The 16,940-nt window shown below is 43.6% G+C and overlaps 1 protein-coding gene across 15 annotated transcripts in view; it reads left to right on the plus strand.

Annotated features, from left to right (window-relative positions):
- LIMCH1 (LIM and calponin homology domains 1) overlaps positions 1–16,940 on the plus strand; it is a 348,017-nt gene that overhangs the window by 172,255 nt on the left and 158,822 nt on the right. For 2 of the 15 annotated variants that reach the window (XM_043871038.1, XM_043871039.1), the window contains exon 1: positions 13,186–13,382. The exons of the other annotated variants lie outside the window; for them this stretch is intronic. The gene's annotated coding sequence lies outside the window, so the exon portion shown is untranslated. Of the gene's footprint in view, positions 1–13,185; positions 13,383–16,940 lie in introns of those variants that run through there. 15 annotated transcript variants of the gene reach the window in all.

The raw sequence follows: 16,940 nt of genomic DNA on the forward strand, positions 1-16,940 counted from the left end.
GGGGGCAGGAAGCGGGGCAGGGAGGGAGGGGAATATGGTAAAATTTTGTGTCTAGATAAAGGATATACAGTTGTCATGGTACCGTTCTTGCAAGATTTTGGTAGGCTTGAAAATTTACAACATAAGACATTGGAGATTGAAACATTAATTCTCTTATCTGTTTTGAGAAGGAAAGGGGACTTCAGGTGAGCAGTAGATTTGAAGGTAGCAGAGACTATCTTGGATGTGTAGAGCTGCAACCTTTTGTGTGAATATACTCTTCACGTGACATTTCTTCCACCCATATTTGTGACACTCAGGAAAAAACAAGCAGCATTCCTCAAGTGCATCTGCAGACTTCTAGGTTGATTTGTACTTTGTCAGAGAGTTGACAGGTCACTGACCATCTACTCATTAAGCAGTTCTTAGTAGCAGTGGCCATAAGAGATCTAAGAAGTATGGCCAGAGGGATTTCCATGCCTGGAACCCATGCCTGTGTGACTTAATAGCCTGGTGCTGAGAAAAATCCATTAAGATGGCCCAGCTGCTTGACTTGAAGATAAATAGAAAAGTGTGTTTTCACATAGCAATCCAAAATTATAAACATATGTAGATTTACAAAGGCATGAATAGGTGTATTTTAGCCCCTGAGTTGAGCTGTGGTTACAAAGAATTCAGGGGTGAAGGTGTTAAAACAAAGTAGTTGAAAATCATTTCCTGGCAAGAATGCAAAGACCCTGGATCTGGGTCTGTGTTTCTTCTCTAACGATTGCTGACATACGCAGCCGCATGGTGACTGCCTGCAGATGCTTGCATTCTTTTTTAGGTGTGAGTGACACTGTTAGCTGTTGCCAGAGAGAAAGACCTCAAATTTAGGTCTTTGGTATAGCAACAACTTTTAAAAACGCTGCCCTTTATTCGGCCAGTTTGACAGTATTGTGTAATCAAGCCACATCTAAAACTTGGTTTAATGGTGGTTAAAGATCATGGTAAATTCTGTTTCATCCAGAAACATCAGACTCTGTGCAGGAGACATGTATGTATGAAATCCTTGCTTGCAATAGGAATTTGGACATTAAGTCTTTTCTCACCTGGATTTTAGTTGTAACAGCCAGTGTGTGTGTGGTGTGTGTGTGTGTGTGTGTGTGTGGTGTGTGGTGTGTGTGTGTGTGTGGTGTGTGGTGTGTGTGTGTGGGGTGTGTGTGTGTGGTGTGGTGTGTGTGTGTGGTGTGTGTGTGGTGTGTGGTGTGTGTGTGTGTGTGGTGTGTGTGTGTGGGGTGTGTGTGTGTGTGTGTGTGTGGTGTGTGTGGTGTGTGTGTGTATGTGGTGTGTGTGTGTGGTGTGTGTGTGGTGTGTGTGTGTGTGTGGGGTGTGTGTGTGGTGTGTGTGTGTGTGTGGTGTGTGTGTGTGTGGGGGGGGTGTGTGTGTGTGGTTGTGTGTGGTGTGTGTGTGTGTGTGGTGTGTGGGGTGTGTGGGGTGTGTGTGTGTGGTGTGTGTGTGTGTGTGGTGTGTGTGTGTGGTGTGTGTGTGTGTGTGGTGTGTGTGTGGTTGTGTGTGTGTGTGTGGTGTGTGTGTGTGTGGTGTGTGTGTGTGTGTGTGGTGTGTGTGGTGTGTGGTGTGTGTGTGTGGTGTGTGTGTGTGGTGTGTGTGTGGTGTGTGTGTGTGTGTGGTGTGTGTGGTGTGTGTGTGTGGTGTGTGTGTGGTGTGTGTGGTGTGTGGTGTGTGTGTGTGGTGTGTGTGTGTGGTGTGTGTGTGTGGTGTGTGTGTGTGTGTGGTTGTGTGTGTGTGTGTGGTGTGTGTGTGTGTGTGTGGTGTGTGTGTGTGTGTGGTGTGTGTGGTGTGTGTGTGTGGTGTGTGTGGGGGGTGTGTGTGTGTGTGTGTGTGGGGGGGGTGTGTGTGTGTGTGTGTGTGTGTAATTGGAAATAAGTATTTGAGGATTCTGCCCTTGGGTGCTGAACCCTCCTAGGGCTGTCATGAAATATTTGCTTGATCTTGCATGTGAATCCAAGAGGATGAAAGCAATCAGAGAAGAAAAAGAACTTTACTGCAGGAAGGGCATCTTAGGTATATTTGTTTTACAGATGAAGAGGGTTCCATAGAGGGGAAGATCACACAAACAGTAAAAGCTGAGATGAGTCCGAAGCACAGACCACCTTTCTCTGTGGTTATATTCCTCACAGATATTCCCAGTTGAAAATGGAGCACTTGCAAATGACAACTGTTTTACCTCTTGTGAGAAAGACGGGAGAGATGGCAAAGACTCAGTCTTTCAACTCATCTCTCTTTTTGTGTTTCTGCTGTTCAACATCTTCAAAATATCTTTCCAAGCTCCGTGAAAGGGCTCACTTCACCCAATAAATGCTGGGAATTTGCACTCACTGAAGTTCAGTAGGTTCTAGCAGGAAGGTAACTGGTAGAATTATCCTACTATTTAGTTACTCTGATCCACTCAAAAGTTTATTCTTTAGGAAAAAAAGGTATTTTTCTAATCAAAAGATAAGATTTCAAATATGCTTAGAGCTGAGTTTTCTCAAATGGATAAAAATGTAAGTTCCCAGAAACTCTGTGGACTTTAGGAAGCTTTCAAAAGGTATATGCTTTATTTTATGAAAGCGATACCAGAGCAGATGATATTTCATTATTTGAGAGAGGTCAGAAAAGGAGGAATGATGAAAAGGCAGTGGCCATTTCCACATTATGAGAAGATTAAAAAAATATTGTCTTGGACAAAGGTAAACATAGGAAGCTATTGAAAACTGAGTAGTATGAGTGAAAGACCCTTATTCAAACTTCATAATTTTAGGAAGATGACGATGCAACAAATTTGAGTCCCAGATGTTCTGAGTGTCTACCTGCCAAGAAGTGGCTTCCTGCAAATCCTACCTGGAGATTAGCTCTTGTCTGTCTCAGTTCATCCTTACCAGTGTCTTATATTTTAGGTTTATATTTTATAGTTTCATTTAGAAATTCTAGCGTGTTTACCTTCCCTGCAACAGTTTTCTTTTGGTTTCCCCCAGAAAAAGCTGGTCAGGGTTCTGATCTCTGCCTCTGTTTCTCTTCCAGTCAAATGATTGTTTCAGACCAGGAAGGAAGCAGAGAAGCAAAGAGGGAAGCCAGGGGTGTAAGTCACCATAATGACAACCATCATATTAATATATTAAAACCTACCTGTGTACAAAGTGTATCCTTGATCTTTACAGTTCCCCTGTGATGCAGTAATTGTGTGCCTTTACTATAATCTCAGGAGACAAGGGTGCTGAGAAGTGGGTTACCAGCTTTCCAATAAAAAAGAGGTGATATGGACATTTGGACCCTGATTCATCCAGCTCTAGACTCTGTCTTTTCTGCTGTGTTATACTATCTCCACGAAGCCTTATAATAGACCACTCAACCTCAGCACTCCTGAACATCTGTTTGGAGGCAACAGTCTCTAAAGAGATCTCATGTTTTTAGAGGACCACCTCTCATCCCTCTCATTTCAGATCTATTAATTTCGTCAAACTGAGGCAGTGGCGTATTTTAAAGAGCCCTGTAAAGGCGGGATTTCTACTATCCTATGAGAGCAATTTCCATGAGGCTGCCCCTCAAGCATCGTAGTCGATGAAGCGCCAGCTCAGCAGCTGGCGTCAGTAGGGGAGCTTGCGACGTCTTTACTGTTGTCGTTCAGTCAGTGAGTCGTGTCTGACTCTGCAGCCCTGTGACTGCAGCATGCGAGCTTCCCTGTCCTCCATTATCTCCCAGGGTTTCCTCAAACTCATGTCCACCGAGGGTCTTTCCAAAAAATGTCATAGAGCGATTCCATTCTAACATGCAATAAAACTTCCTAAAATGCCCTCCTCTTGGTCTCCTCTCTCTGTCTTTCTGTACACACACGCACACACACCTCTCACACTTGCCAGCACCCCCTACAAATCTTTCCCACACCAACCACCTGAGGTTGTCCAGACTCACACTGTACTGGCCCTTGTCTCTCTACCCAGCCTTTTCTCTGCTTCCACTGCCCCTCCGCCTTTTCAGGTACAGATCAACCCAGCTAGGCTCAGCACCTTTCAGTAACCACCGCCCCCACCCCCGCCCCAGAATCATGATTCTGATGCAGGGCAACGAAGGTTCGGGAAGGTGCAGGTGCACTTCTCCTTCACAGGCAGGCAGAGCCCAGAGACTTGGAACACACCCACCCTGTGTGTTTTCCCTGAGGCAGTGGCATGGTGTGATGGGGGTAGGGGTCGGGTAGGGTGTCTCTGGAGGTGGTCTTGCTCTTCCTTGGGAGCCAAGTGGAAACTAGTGTTAGAGTGATGCTCTGTATGTAGGAGGTCCGTTTCACTGTGGGAAATGGAGAGACCTCGTCAAGAATCTCAGCCAAAATTGATTTTACTGACACATGTTCCTTTATCCTCATCCCTGGCAGTGAGAGAAACCTCGGTTGTGTTCCCACACCACACACAGAAGGAATGCTCAATTTGCTCCTCTCGGGTTTGGTGCCAAAACCGAGCCCAAGCAGGAGTGGTGGTTAGTCTTTTAGTAGCTTTAGATGTAAAAAAGTGCAAACTAGAGGGGAAAAAACAATTAAACCCATGTGCTCCTTAGTACACTTGATCCTACTTTCAGTTAAATGGTGGGCTGTGAACCTAGGGAGGATTTCTTTGTTCAGTGCCTCCCAAGTCAGCATGGCTTGTGTGCTGCCAGGGGTAACAGTTTCCACAGGTACCTTCTAAAAGTATCGATTGTTTCAGGTCCCTTCAGTTCAGTTCAGTTGCTCAGTTGTGTCTGACTCTTTGCGACCCCATGAACCACAGCACGCCAGGCCTCCCTGTCCATCACCAACTCCTGGAGTCCACCCAAACTCATGTCCATCGAGTCGATGATGCCATCCAACCATCTCATCCTCTATCGTCCCCTTCTCCTCCTGCCTTCAGTCTTTCCCAGCAGCAGGGTCTTTTCAAATGAGTCAGTTCTTCGCATCAGGTGGCCAAAGAATGGGAGTTTCAGCTTCAACATCAGTCCTTCCAATGAACACCCAGGACTGATCTCCTTTAGGATGGACTGGTTGGATCTCCTTGCAGTCCAAGGGGCTCTCAAGAGTCTCCTCCAACACCACAGTTCAAAAGCATCAGTTCTTCAGTGCTCAGCTTTCTTCATAGTCCAACTCTCACATCCATACATGACCCCTGGAAAAACCATAGTCTTAACCAAACAGACTTTTGTTGGCAAAGTAATGTCTCTGCTTTTTAATATGCTGTCTAGGTTGGTCATAACTTTCCTTCCAAGGAGCAAGCGTCTTTTAATTTCATGGCTGCAGTCACCATCTGCAGTGATTTTGGAGCCCAAAAAATAAAGTCAGCCACCGTTTCTACTGTTTGCCCATCAATTTCCCATGAAGTGATGGGACCGGATGGCATGATCTTAGTTTTCTGAATGTTGAGCTTTAAGCCAACTTTTCCACTCTCCTTTTTCACTTTCATCAAGAGGCTCTTTAGTTTTTCTTCACTTTCTGCCTTAAGGGTGGTGTCATCTGCATATCTGAGATTATTGATATTTCTCCCGGCAATCTTGATTCCAGCATGTGCTTCCTCCAGCCCAGCGTTTCTCATGATGTACTCTGAATATAAGTTAAATAAGCAGGAAGACGATATGCAGCCTTGACGTACTCCTTTTCCTTTTTGGAACCAGTCTGTTGTTCCATGTCCAGTGCTAACTGTTGCTTCCTGACCTGCATACAGATTTCTCAGGTCGCTTATCTTGTCAGATAACTTTATATAAGGGCTTCCCAGGTGGCGCAGTAGTAAAGAATCTGCCTGCAATGCAGGAGATGTGGGTTTGACCCTGGGCCAGGAAGATCCCCTGGAAAAGACAACCACCCCAGTATTCTTGCCTGGAAAATCCCATGGACAGTGGAGCCTGGCAGGCTACAGTCCATGGGTTACAAAGAGTTGGACACAACTAAGTGACTGAACACACACACATGCAACCTTATATAGCTGTCCACTGCATAGAAGGAATAAAATTCAAACAGCTCAGAAAGGCATTTAAGGCTTTCCCTGAGCTAAAGGAATGTTCTAGGTATATCACCTACTACATATTATCACTCTTAGGAACCAGAATTACAGTTAACTTACTACCTAAATCAAAAGACTTGGCACAAAGTGAATACAGAAATAAAAGTGTATAAGCTGGTGAGAACCATTCTCCACAGTGAGCTGGACCAGGAGAATGTTGATGGCCACTGGAACAGGCTGGCTTGTGGTTATCTGCTAAGTGCTTGGACCAATAAGTTAGTCTCCTTTTCCATATTGTTTGAGTACTTGGGAAGACTCAATAAGAGGTTTTTTTGGTTTTGTTTTTGGTTCTTTCCACTCATCCTGTGTTTATTATCTGTTTTCTGATTTTCTTATTTGGTAAGGGTATATTAGTTATCCACTGCTGTGAAGAACCGGCCTGCCAATGTAGGAGATATCCACTCCAGTATTCTTGCCTGGAAAATCCCATTGGCAGAGGAGCCTGGCGGGCTACAGTCCGTAGGGTTGCAAAGAGTCAGACATTACTGAAACCACTTAACATGCACACACACATGCTGTGTAACAAACTGCCTCTGAATTCAGTGGTCTAGAACTAACACTAAAAAGGATGTCCTTTTCATCAGAGGGGACTGGAATGCAAAAGTAAGAAGTCAAGAGATCCCTGGAGTAACAGGCAAATTTGACCTTGGAGTACAGAATTAAGCAGGGCAAAGGCTACCAGAGTTTTGCCAAGAGAATGCACTGGTCATAGCAAATACCCTCTTCCAGCAACACAAGAGATGATTCTACACATGGACATCACCATATGGTCAATACCAAAATCAGATTGATTATATTTTTGCAGCCAAAGATGGAGAAACTCTATGTAGTCAGCAAAAACAAGACTGGGAGCTGACTGTGGCTCAGATTATGAACTCCTTATTGCCAAATTCAGACTTAAATTGAAGAAAGTAGGGAAAACCACTAGACCATTAAGGTATGACCCAAATCAAATCCCTTATGATTATACAGTGGTTTTCTGAGGAGGCCTTACTAATATCTGAGAAAAGAAGAGAAGAGAAAGGCAAAGGAGAAAAGGAAAGATATACCCATCTGAATGCAGAGTTCCAAAGAATAGCAAGGAGGGATAAGAAAGCCCTCCTAAGTGATCAGTGCAAAGAAATAGAGGAAACAATAGAATGGGAAAAACTAAACATCTCTTCAAAAAAATTAGAGATACCAGGGAACATTTCATGCGAAGATGGGCACAATAAAGGACAGAAACAGTATGGCCCTAACAGAAGCAGAAGAGATTAAGAAGAGGTGGCAAGAATACACAGAAATGTACAAAAAATATCTTCATGACCCAGATAACCACGATGGTGTGATCACTCACCTTGAACCAGACATCCTGGAATATGAAGTGAAGTGAACCTTAGGAAGCATCACTATGAACAAAGCTAGTGGAGGTGATGGAATTCCAGCTGAGCTATTTCAAATCCTAAAAGATAATGCTGTGAAAGTGCTACACTCAGTATGTCAGCAAATTTGGAAAACTCAGCAGTGGCCACAGGACTGGAAAAGGTCAGTTTTCATTCCAATCCCAAAGAAAGGCAATGCCAAAGAATGTTCAAACTACTGCACAATTGCACTCATTTCACACGCTAGTAAAGTAATGCTCAAAATTCTCCAAATCAGGCTTCAGCAATACGTGAACTCTGAACTTCCAGATGTTCAAGCTGGTTTTAGAAAAGGCAGAGGAACTAGAGATTAAATTGCCAACATCCTTTGGATCATAGAAAAGGCAGGAGAGTTCCAGAAAAACATCTACTTCTGCTTTATTAACCTCAGCAAAGCCTTTGACTATGTGGATCACAACAAAGAGTGGAAAATTCTGAAAGAGATGGGAATACCAGACCACCTGACCTGCCTCCTGAGAAATCTGTATGCAGGTCAAGAAGCAACGGTTAGAACTGGACATGGAACAATGGACTGGTTCCAAATTGAGAAAAGGGCACATCAAGGCTGTATATTGTCACCTTGCTTATTTAACTTTTATGCAGAGTACATCATGTGAAATGCCAGGCTGAATGAAGTACAAGCTGAAAACAAGATTGCCAGGAGAAATATAAATAACCTCAGATATCAGAAGACACCACCTTCATGGCAGAAAGCAAAGCAGTAATAAAGAGTCTCTTGATGATAGTGAAAGAGGAGAGTGAAAAAGCTGGCTTAAAACTCAACATTCAGAAAATGAAGATCATGGCATTTGGCCCCGTCGCTTCATGGCAAATAGATGGGGAAACAGTGGAAACAGTGGGAGACTTTATTTTCCTGGGCTCCAAAATCATTGCGGATGGTGATTGCAGCCATGAAATTAAAAGACCCTTGCTCCTTGGAAGAAGAGCTGTAACCAACCTTGACAGCATATAAAAAAGCAGAGACGTTACTTTGCCAACAAAGGTCTGTCTAGTCAAGGCTGTGGTTTTTCCAGTGGCCATGTATGGATGTGAGAGTTGCACTATAAAGCAAGCTGAGCACTGAAGAATTGATGTTTTTGGACTGTGTTGGAGAAGACTCTTGAGAGTCCCTTGGACTGCAAGGAGATCCAACCAGTCCATCCTAAAGGAAGTCGGTCCTGAATATTCATTGGAAGGACTGATGCTGAAGCTGAAACTCCAATACTTTGGCTACCTGATGAGAAGAACTGACTCATTTGAAAAGACCCTGCTGCTGGGAAAAACTGAAGGCAGGAGGAGAAGGGGACGATAGAGGATGAGATGGTTGGATGGCATCACTGACTTGATGAACATGAGTTTGAGCAGGCTCTGGGATTTGGTGATGGACGGGAGGCCTGGCGTGCTGCAGTCCATGGGTCGCAAGGACTGGGGTTGGAGAAGGATGGTCTGGCCTCAGAGGATGGAATGAGAAAGGCTTTGAGCACAGGAACCTGGGTCTTGTCTGTGAGTGGCTTTTTGTATGTGGCTGCAACGGGAGCCCAGGGTCCCTGAAAGATATCAGTACTGTGGAAAGTGGACCAGGAATAGTAGGTTGAGACAGAAATGCTGTCTGGAAGTGTTTGGGCTCATATACAGCAAGAGCCGCTGCAAACAAAGGAATCTTGTGTTCCAGGTAACTTTGGTGGCCATGTGGAAAGTAGATTATGGGAAGAGACCAGCAACCAAAGTCAGTTAGGGGGAAAGTAGTCTAAACGAGAGGTAATGTCTCCTACTTGACCTTCGTAGAAGCAGTGAGAGTGGAGATGAGGACATGGGATTTATGGTTCTATGTTTTTCACTGACAGTAATGTGCCCTTCATTGTAAGACATACCATTTAAAAAATATACAGCTAATTTTTAAAATTCATTAATGAAATTATAACACAATGTTAACATACCAGCAATGGAAAGATGCATCATTATTTTAGAGGTAAAAAAATTGTACAACTTGGAATTAATGAAATATAATAAATAATCTTAGGAAGACGACATCTACATTTTGGATTTCAGCAACTTGGCGAATAGCAATGCCAGTAATAGACATCATGGGAACAGGGGATGAGAAATGGGTTCCAAGAGAAAAGATGAATTCTCTTTTGGATGTATTGAGTTGGCTACCTTTAAGAGATATTCATGTACAGATGTCTGGCAGACAATTGGAAAATGTTGGTTTGGAGCTCATGGAAAAACGTATAAGAAATTGGACTAGGTTAATGAATGGCTGATTTTAAATTTAAATTCTTATGCTTAAGTATATATGAAGACACATTATTTCTTTGCCTATAAACACAAACTTTGAAATTTCCTCCCCCTCCCCCCCCACAAATTATAGTTTGCCCTTTGTAGCATTTGACTTTAACTGGAAGGGGAGGTGGGGGAGGTTGGGATGATGAAAGAAGTTTGAGACCACAGGAGGAGTCATTAGCAGTTGCACTTAGATGTGAAAATCATGAGAGATAGTAATCTTCACATAATTAATGGTTTACTGAGATGTAATATCCAACCAATCTCATACCCTCTAGCCTTTCTTATACCCTTGATTCTTCACTCTTAGTGCTCGATAAACAGATTAATTTGCCGCCATAACAAAGTATAGCAGATTGGGTGCCTTAAAGGAGAGAAATGAAACCCAGCAGAGGCAGGGTTGGTTGCCTCTCTCTTTAGCTTGAAGATGGCGATCTTCTCCCTGGGCCTTCACTTGTCTTCCTCTGCAGTTTGTATCCTAATCTCATTTTTAAAAATAATGACACCAATCATACTGGATTAGGGCCTGCTTTAAATGACCCAATTGAACATAATCCCTTCTTTGAAGTCACTACCTCCAAATCCAGTCACAGTTCTGAGTTACTGGGGGTTCTGACTTCAACATACCAATTTGGCAGGGGACACAATTCAGTCCATACCAGTGAGTGAGCCAGTCAAGGACTGAAATTCTTATTCACATGTGTTATGAATGCCTAGACATGCTAGTTGAAGTCTAATATCCTCTTTATACACCACAAATTATTTTTCCATGCTTGTTTCCATAATTATTTTATGTCTCTGCAGAGGTGGAAGGTTATATATAGAAGTGCTGTAAAACTTTTTTTTCCTGTCCCCCCACCCCCACTTCCTATCCGGGGGTAGGGGGGGACACATTCTTTGAAAAAAAGAAACCACTTATTCTCTCTTATCGTTCATTGAATAGCATTTAGCAAACTTTGTGACATTACATCAGTTCCTTACTTTTCCCCCCCTGAGGAACAGACCTTCAATGAGGAACTGTGAGGAAAAAATATACATAATAGCAGGAAATACATATCTCAGCCTAAGCCTTAACTTCTTTTTTTCATAGTCATAACTTTCCTAAAGAAGGAATTTCTGTGGAACTAATTTAAAGCAAATTCTTCAAACCTAGATTCTTAGGGATTCTGTGGTTTGAAAACAGGGAAAAAAAACTTCACCAAATACCTGAAAGTATTGTATGGTAGAGTAAGATCCTGCTAGGTTGAAACAAATTCTCTTCAAATATGCCATCATCTGAGATTGTTTTGTAGGAAGTTTGTGTTGGCAAGCACCTCAAAAGAACTTTTGTAATTAGCTGGCTTCCTGCAAAAATCTTAGGTCTGTCTTCATCTCAAGATGGACACAAAAATTAGTTTCCCTCTCGGTCATTCTCTCCACAAAATAAAATATGGTATTTCTGAGTAAATAGTTTGTTGTTTATCTTTTTGAAAATTAACTTTATTCAGTTTAAAGTTTTGATTTGACTTAAATATTTTCCCCATATTTATTAAGAGGATGATTGATATGGTGTTATGGCAATGGTGTTTATCTCAGTGGTCTTCCTCCCCAAAACCCATAATCCCAATCTAACTGTGAGAAAAATATCAGACAAACCCAAATGGAGGAGCAGAATCCTTGACCAGCACTTCTCAAAACTGTCAAGGAAAGTCTGAGAAACAAGGAAAGTGCAGAAGAAGCTTAAGAGAAATGATGATTATAATATGGTGCCTTGGATGGATCTTGGAACAGAAAAAGTACATTAGTGGAAAACTAATGAAACCCAAATAAAACCTGAAGTTTAGCTGGTGGCAGTGTACCAATGTTTGTTCATCAATTGTGATAAATGGTACTAACCACTGTTGAGTAATATCAAATACCAGAACACAAGTTATAATGGACTATCTTTGCAATTTTCTGTAAATCTAAAAACTATTTTAAAATAAAAAGTTTGCTTGAAACCTAGACTGATTGACGATAAACATAAAATAGAACATAATGCAAGGCTTCTATAAAATAGGCAATGAAACAGAAGTTATTAATAAATATTAAATGTTGTCAGCCCACCACTTGATGTATTGGTATCCATAAATGGCAGGATATCAGTGAGTCAGTGGGCATATCAATCTAATAAACTTTTATAAATGATGAATGGGCTGTAAACACTGTTTTATAGCGTTTGAAAATTCCAAACAGTAAATCCACACACGATGTTTCTGCTCACATATTTCATGATCCCCATTTTTTAGAATCTACACAAAGAAATATTTCATGCCCTTTAGGGAGGTTTAATAAAAAAAACAACAGGTGGGAAATGGGTTTTGCAGTAGCATGAACGGCCGTACCATAAATTCTAGTACCTGAGAATTACCCCAGCAGAGGATTGTAAACACATTAATCACTCAACAGTGCAGAAATTCCATCCTCAGATGTCATCTCAGTTTCAGACACAAAGATGAAATGCTTCCATTTAAATTCAAAACCCTGAATGGATATGATGATCCTTTATTTTCATGGGGAATCATGGAGTGAGTTCCCCAGTGTCCTCATCTATAAAATGGGGTTGATAAATCTCATCTCCGGATCATGGGATTAAATAAGATGATATATGTCAAATGCCTAACATGGTGGATGGTACCTCGTCTGTTTTCAATATATTGTAGCTGTGTTTATTATTTATTATATATTCATGATTTTTCTGATAGCCTTAAATTTTCATAATTGGAAGCTATTTAAAGGGATTTTTAAAGTTTTTTATTTTATATTTTACTTCAGTTGGAGTACAGTTGGAGTACAATGTTGTATTAGTTTCAGGTATACAACAAGGTGCTTCATTTATACATATTCATATATTCATCCTTTTCCAGACTCTTTTCCTCACATAAGTTATCACAGAAAGTGAAAGTGTTAGCCACTCAATTGTGTCCGATTCTTGGTGACCCCATGGACTGTAGCCTGCCTGCCAGGCTCCTCTGTCCATGGAATGCTCCAGGCAAGAATCCTGGAATGGGTAGCCATTCCCTTTTACAAGGGATCTTCCCAATCCAGGGATTGAACCCAAATCTCTGAGTCTCTTGCATTGCAGGCAGATTCTGTACCATCTGAGCCGCCAGGGAAGCCCGGTTGTCACAGAATATTGTTCCCAATGAGGAAACTGAGACTCCGAGGGCAGTGACTGGCCTGGGGCCCCGAGGCTGCTTTCCTCCGGAGCCGGGACAGGAGCTCTGCTCCCTCAGGCCCTCGGGCCCTACTGCAGATCCAGCCTGACCCACTGCTCTGAGTGCTGGCTCTCCAGCAGCTGCGGGCGCAAGGCTCGGCTGCAGGGTCGCCCTGGGCACCTCTCCGTAAGGGGATCCTGTCCCCCTTCCTCCGTGGGAGCAGAACTCTCCGCCTCCCTCCCCAATAGGTGTGGCAATCATGCTGTCTTCCAGTCAGCTCTCTTTCACCGCCTCAGCATTTCAGCGGCTGCAGCCTGCTGGGGCAGACAGAGCAGGGTGTGCTGCGCTGAGGACTGTTTTCATAAAGGAGATGTAAGGGCCCTTTGGCTGCCGCGCGGGGCTGACTGGAGCACCCAGGACAGAGGCCCTGCCCGCCTCCCACGAGTGGGTGTGCTGGAGCCCTGTGTGAACTGTGAGGCCGTGGAGGGGTAAGTAAAACCCATTATGAGAAAAATACACGATGATGGGTGTCCGTGAGTGAAGGAAGGAAGCTATTTAGATTTTATCACTTTTAGTTCTTTTAAAAACGTCCCTTTGTATACACTTATGATATGGCTGGAATACACCAGAATTGCTTTCCTATGGAGTTTACCTTATCCCCTGATATTTTTTACCACCTGTTGCTTTTAATGGAGTTTTCTTATTGTCTAAGGAAAGCATTATTTTTTCCTTTCAGGGTGTGTCCTGGAAGGCACATAGACACAATAGTCAAAATAAAGAGGATTTCTCAAGCATTTTTGTGAATTAAAAGCAACTGGGCTACATCTTCAAAGATGTGTTCCTCAGAGCACATGGTGTCCTGGGGAAGATGTGATGGCAGACCTGTGAGCTGTTGTTTCACCTGAGTTCCCCTCACGTTCTTCTTGCTTCCCCTGCCCTCTTTGCTTTCTGAAAATGTCTATTTCTTGAAATGAGGAGGGAAAGAATTGAGGAGAAAATTGAGGGGGGAGTAGAGGATGGTGGGGCTTCCCTGCTGGCTCAGACGGTAAAGCGTCTGCCTGCAATGCGGGAGACCTGGGTTCAATCCCTGGGTCGGGAAGATCCCTGGAGAAGGCAATGGCACCCCACTCCAGTACTCTTGCCTGGAAAATCCCATGGATGGAGGAGCCTGGTAGGCTACAGTCCGTGGGGTCGCAAAGAGTCGGACACGACTGAGCGACTTCACTTTCACTTTCAGAGGATGGTGACTCTGGGGTCAAAGGCTACTCGTCTCAGCCCAGCCCACTCTTGTCCTTCAGAGTCAATATTTACTGCAGGCTCGAGAAGGGATGGGGGTTATTTCTGGACATTTCTCTAATAAAATCCTGTCAGAACTGTCCGAATACTGAACGCTTTATGGCACTGGTTATCTCGGGGAAGGAAATTTTCCTCAGTCAAATTTATGAGGCTGGGTTGAAAACGAAGCTGAGACAGAGCCTGGCGAATCCCCGTGGCAAAATGATTCATCTTCGTGGAGTTGGAAAATCTATTTTTATCACCTTTATTAAGCCAACTCCTTCATTTTATTCCCTTGCTGGACGCCTGCTGTTTCCTTCACGGTGCTGAATAGCCCGAATGTGTCGGAGCCTGAGCTCCTCCGGCTCTTCCCAGCCGGGCTGATCCAGCAGCCTGAGGAGGGGGCGGCTCTGCGCGGCCTGGGCGGTCACACGGGGCCCCACAGCGTGGAGGGTGACCCTCAGCCACTCAGTCGTGTCCGGCTCTTTGTGACCCCGTGGACTGTAGCCCACCAGGCTCCTCCGTCCATGGGATCTCCCAGGCAAGAGTACTGGAGTGGGGTGCCGTGCCCTCCTTCAGGGGGTCTGCCTAACCCAGGGGTCGAGCCCAGGTCTCCCGCGTTGGAGACAGATTCTTTACCATCTGAGCCACAAGGGAAGCCTGAGGGTGATTGGGTGACCGTAATTCTTGCTGAGAAGGCCTTTCCAAGGGCGGGAGGAAGGGCGGAAATCCAGCGGCTCCACGTGGTTTGCCTTTATGCTGTGAAGCAGGCGTGAAAAGGTTGCCAGTGCCCTCCATCTAATAATAGAATGGAAACAGCATTCTACTCATTTCCCTGTCTCCGTTTAGGTTTCCGTCTATGCCATTCAAATTGCTGCACATTTCATCGGCTCTTGCAAGAGTCCCATGTAATGCTAAGAAGATTGGTGATTGTTTGCAATAATAAAGTTTAAAAGACGAAGATGAAGGAAAAGAACCAGTTCTTACTAAGCTTCCTTGTCTAATTAAATCTGCCAGCTTACTGTTTGGAAGAAGTGGCAAAAGGTGGTTAGAAATAATTGACTATTATATGAACAGTGTTTGTCGCTGTATGGGGGTGGGATTTTTGGCATCTGGCAGAGTAGGCACTCAATATATATTTTACAGAATGAATGGAAGGATACCATTCCTCACAGCCTTCTTAGCTTCCTTAACCTTACCGTTTGCCCTCTTAACTTCTGTCCTTCAGGGGACAGTGCAGCATGGTCATTAGGACTTGGCATTCTGGAGGCAGATGGCTTAAATTCAGTTCCCAGATTTGCAGCTTCTTAGCTGTGCTCTGTGGCAGGTTCCTCAGTCATCTGAGGCCTTTGTTTCCTTGTCTGTAAAATGGGGATAATACAGTGACTACCTTATATGGTTTTCAGTAAATAAGTCAATATAGAAGTCTAGAATTTTCCTGTAACATGGTTCAAGATGTGAAGAGGGAGAAAAAAAAAACAGGAGGAGGTGGTTGAGGAGGATTGGTTATTGGAATGAATTTGGGAAGTTTTGAGATTTTGACCCTTTTTGGTTCATTCATTCCCTTAAATCATGATGCCAGTGATTTATAAACCTTCCTTTGTTCAGTAGAGAAAATAATTTGAGAATAAGAATAAAATGGAATTTAGAGGAAGAAAATTACTTCCAATCTCTCAATAAATAGTTATTGAGCTCCTCTACTCTGTGCAAGGTACTAAACGTTGGATTATCGAGTGTTGAAGCTGATCGTCATCATCCTTGCTCTCATGGACGCTACAATCTAGACTCTTTTGGGCATTATGAACTTACTGACTCAGCTGCTGTCTCTATTCAAAAGATATGTTGAGTAGATGTGAAAGGACAGTCAAACTTAGCTCCCAGCAGTGAGTGAGGGTGAGGAAGTAGCCAGATAGTATTGTGGGGCTTCCCAGGTGGCGCTAGTGGTAAAAAAAAAAAAAACCCTCCTGCCAATGCAGGAGACGCCAGAGACTCAGGTTCAATCTCTGGGTCAGGAAGATCTCCTGGAATGGGAAATGGCAACCCACTCCAGTGTTCTTGCCTGGAAAATTCCATGGACAAAGGAGCTGGTAGGCTGCAGTCCATGGGGTGCTAAAGTCCATGGAGTCACAAAGCGTCGGACCCGACTGAGCGCTCACACACACTCTGTGTATGGAATGGCTTGCAGAGCCCAACCCGAAGGCAGTCTAAAGGTAGATATTTGCCCATGTTGCGTATGCAAGATATGTAGCATGGGCATTGGATTGACCCACGAAACTGGAGCAACATCCAAGGTAGTGATATGTATAATCAACCTCTGAAATACAAAGGAGTGCAGGTGGGGAGGAAGAGAATGAGAGAACCAAAGCAGTTGTAATGATGAAAAGAGCCGTAAGTAGAATGAAGGCTGGATTTCTTGAGATTATCTTCTCTCTTTAGCACTTGGCAGGTGGGCTTATGTTTGGTCTTCTTCAGAACCTGGAGCTTCACATGTTTTGGAAATACAAGGATGTGGGTGAGCTACTAAGCTGCGTGTGGTTTTGTGGTCTGTAGAATATTCTGATATTTTAATTTGGCGGATACCCCTGCTTTTTCTTTGTTTCCTTTGGAGAACAACAGTGTTTGGAGACCTGCCCCTTCCTTACACCATTCATTCACCATTGTCACATATATTTTTGAGGAGCAGTTTTAACCTTAGGTGCCTTATAGCCGAAACCCAGTGAGCTACCAGTGTGGACTGTGGAATGCGATAATTAGTCATTTTTCATTCTGCT

Source organism: Cervus elaphus, chromosome 17, assembly GCF_910594005.1.
Source record: "Cervus elaphus chromosome 17, mCerEla1.1, whole genome shotgun sequence".
Taxonomy (NCBI): domain Eukaryota; kingdom Metazoa; phylum Chordata; class Mammalia; order Artiodactyla; family Cervidae; genus Cervus; species Cervus elaphus.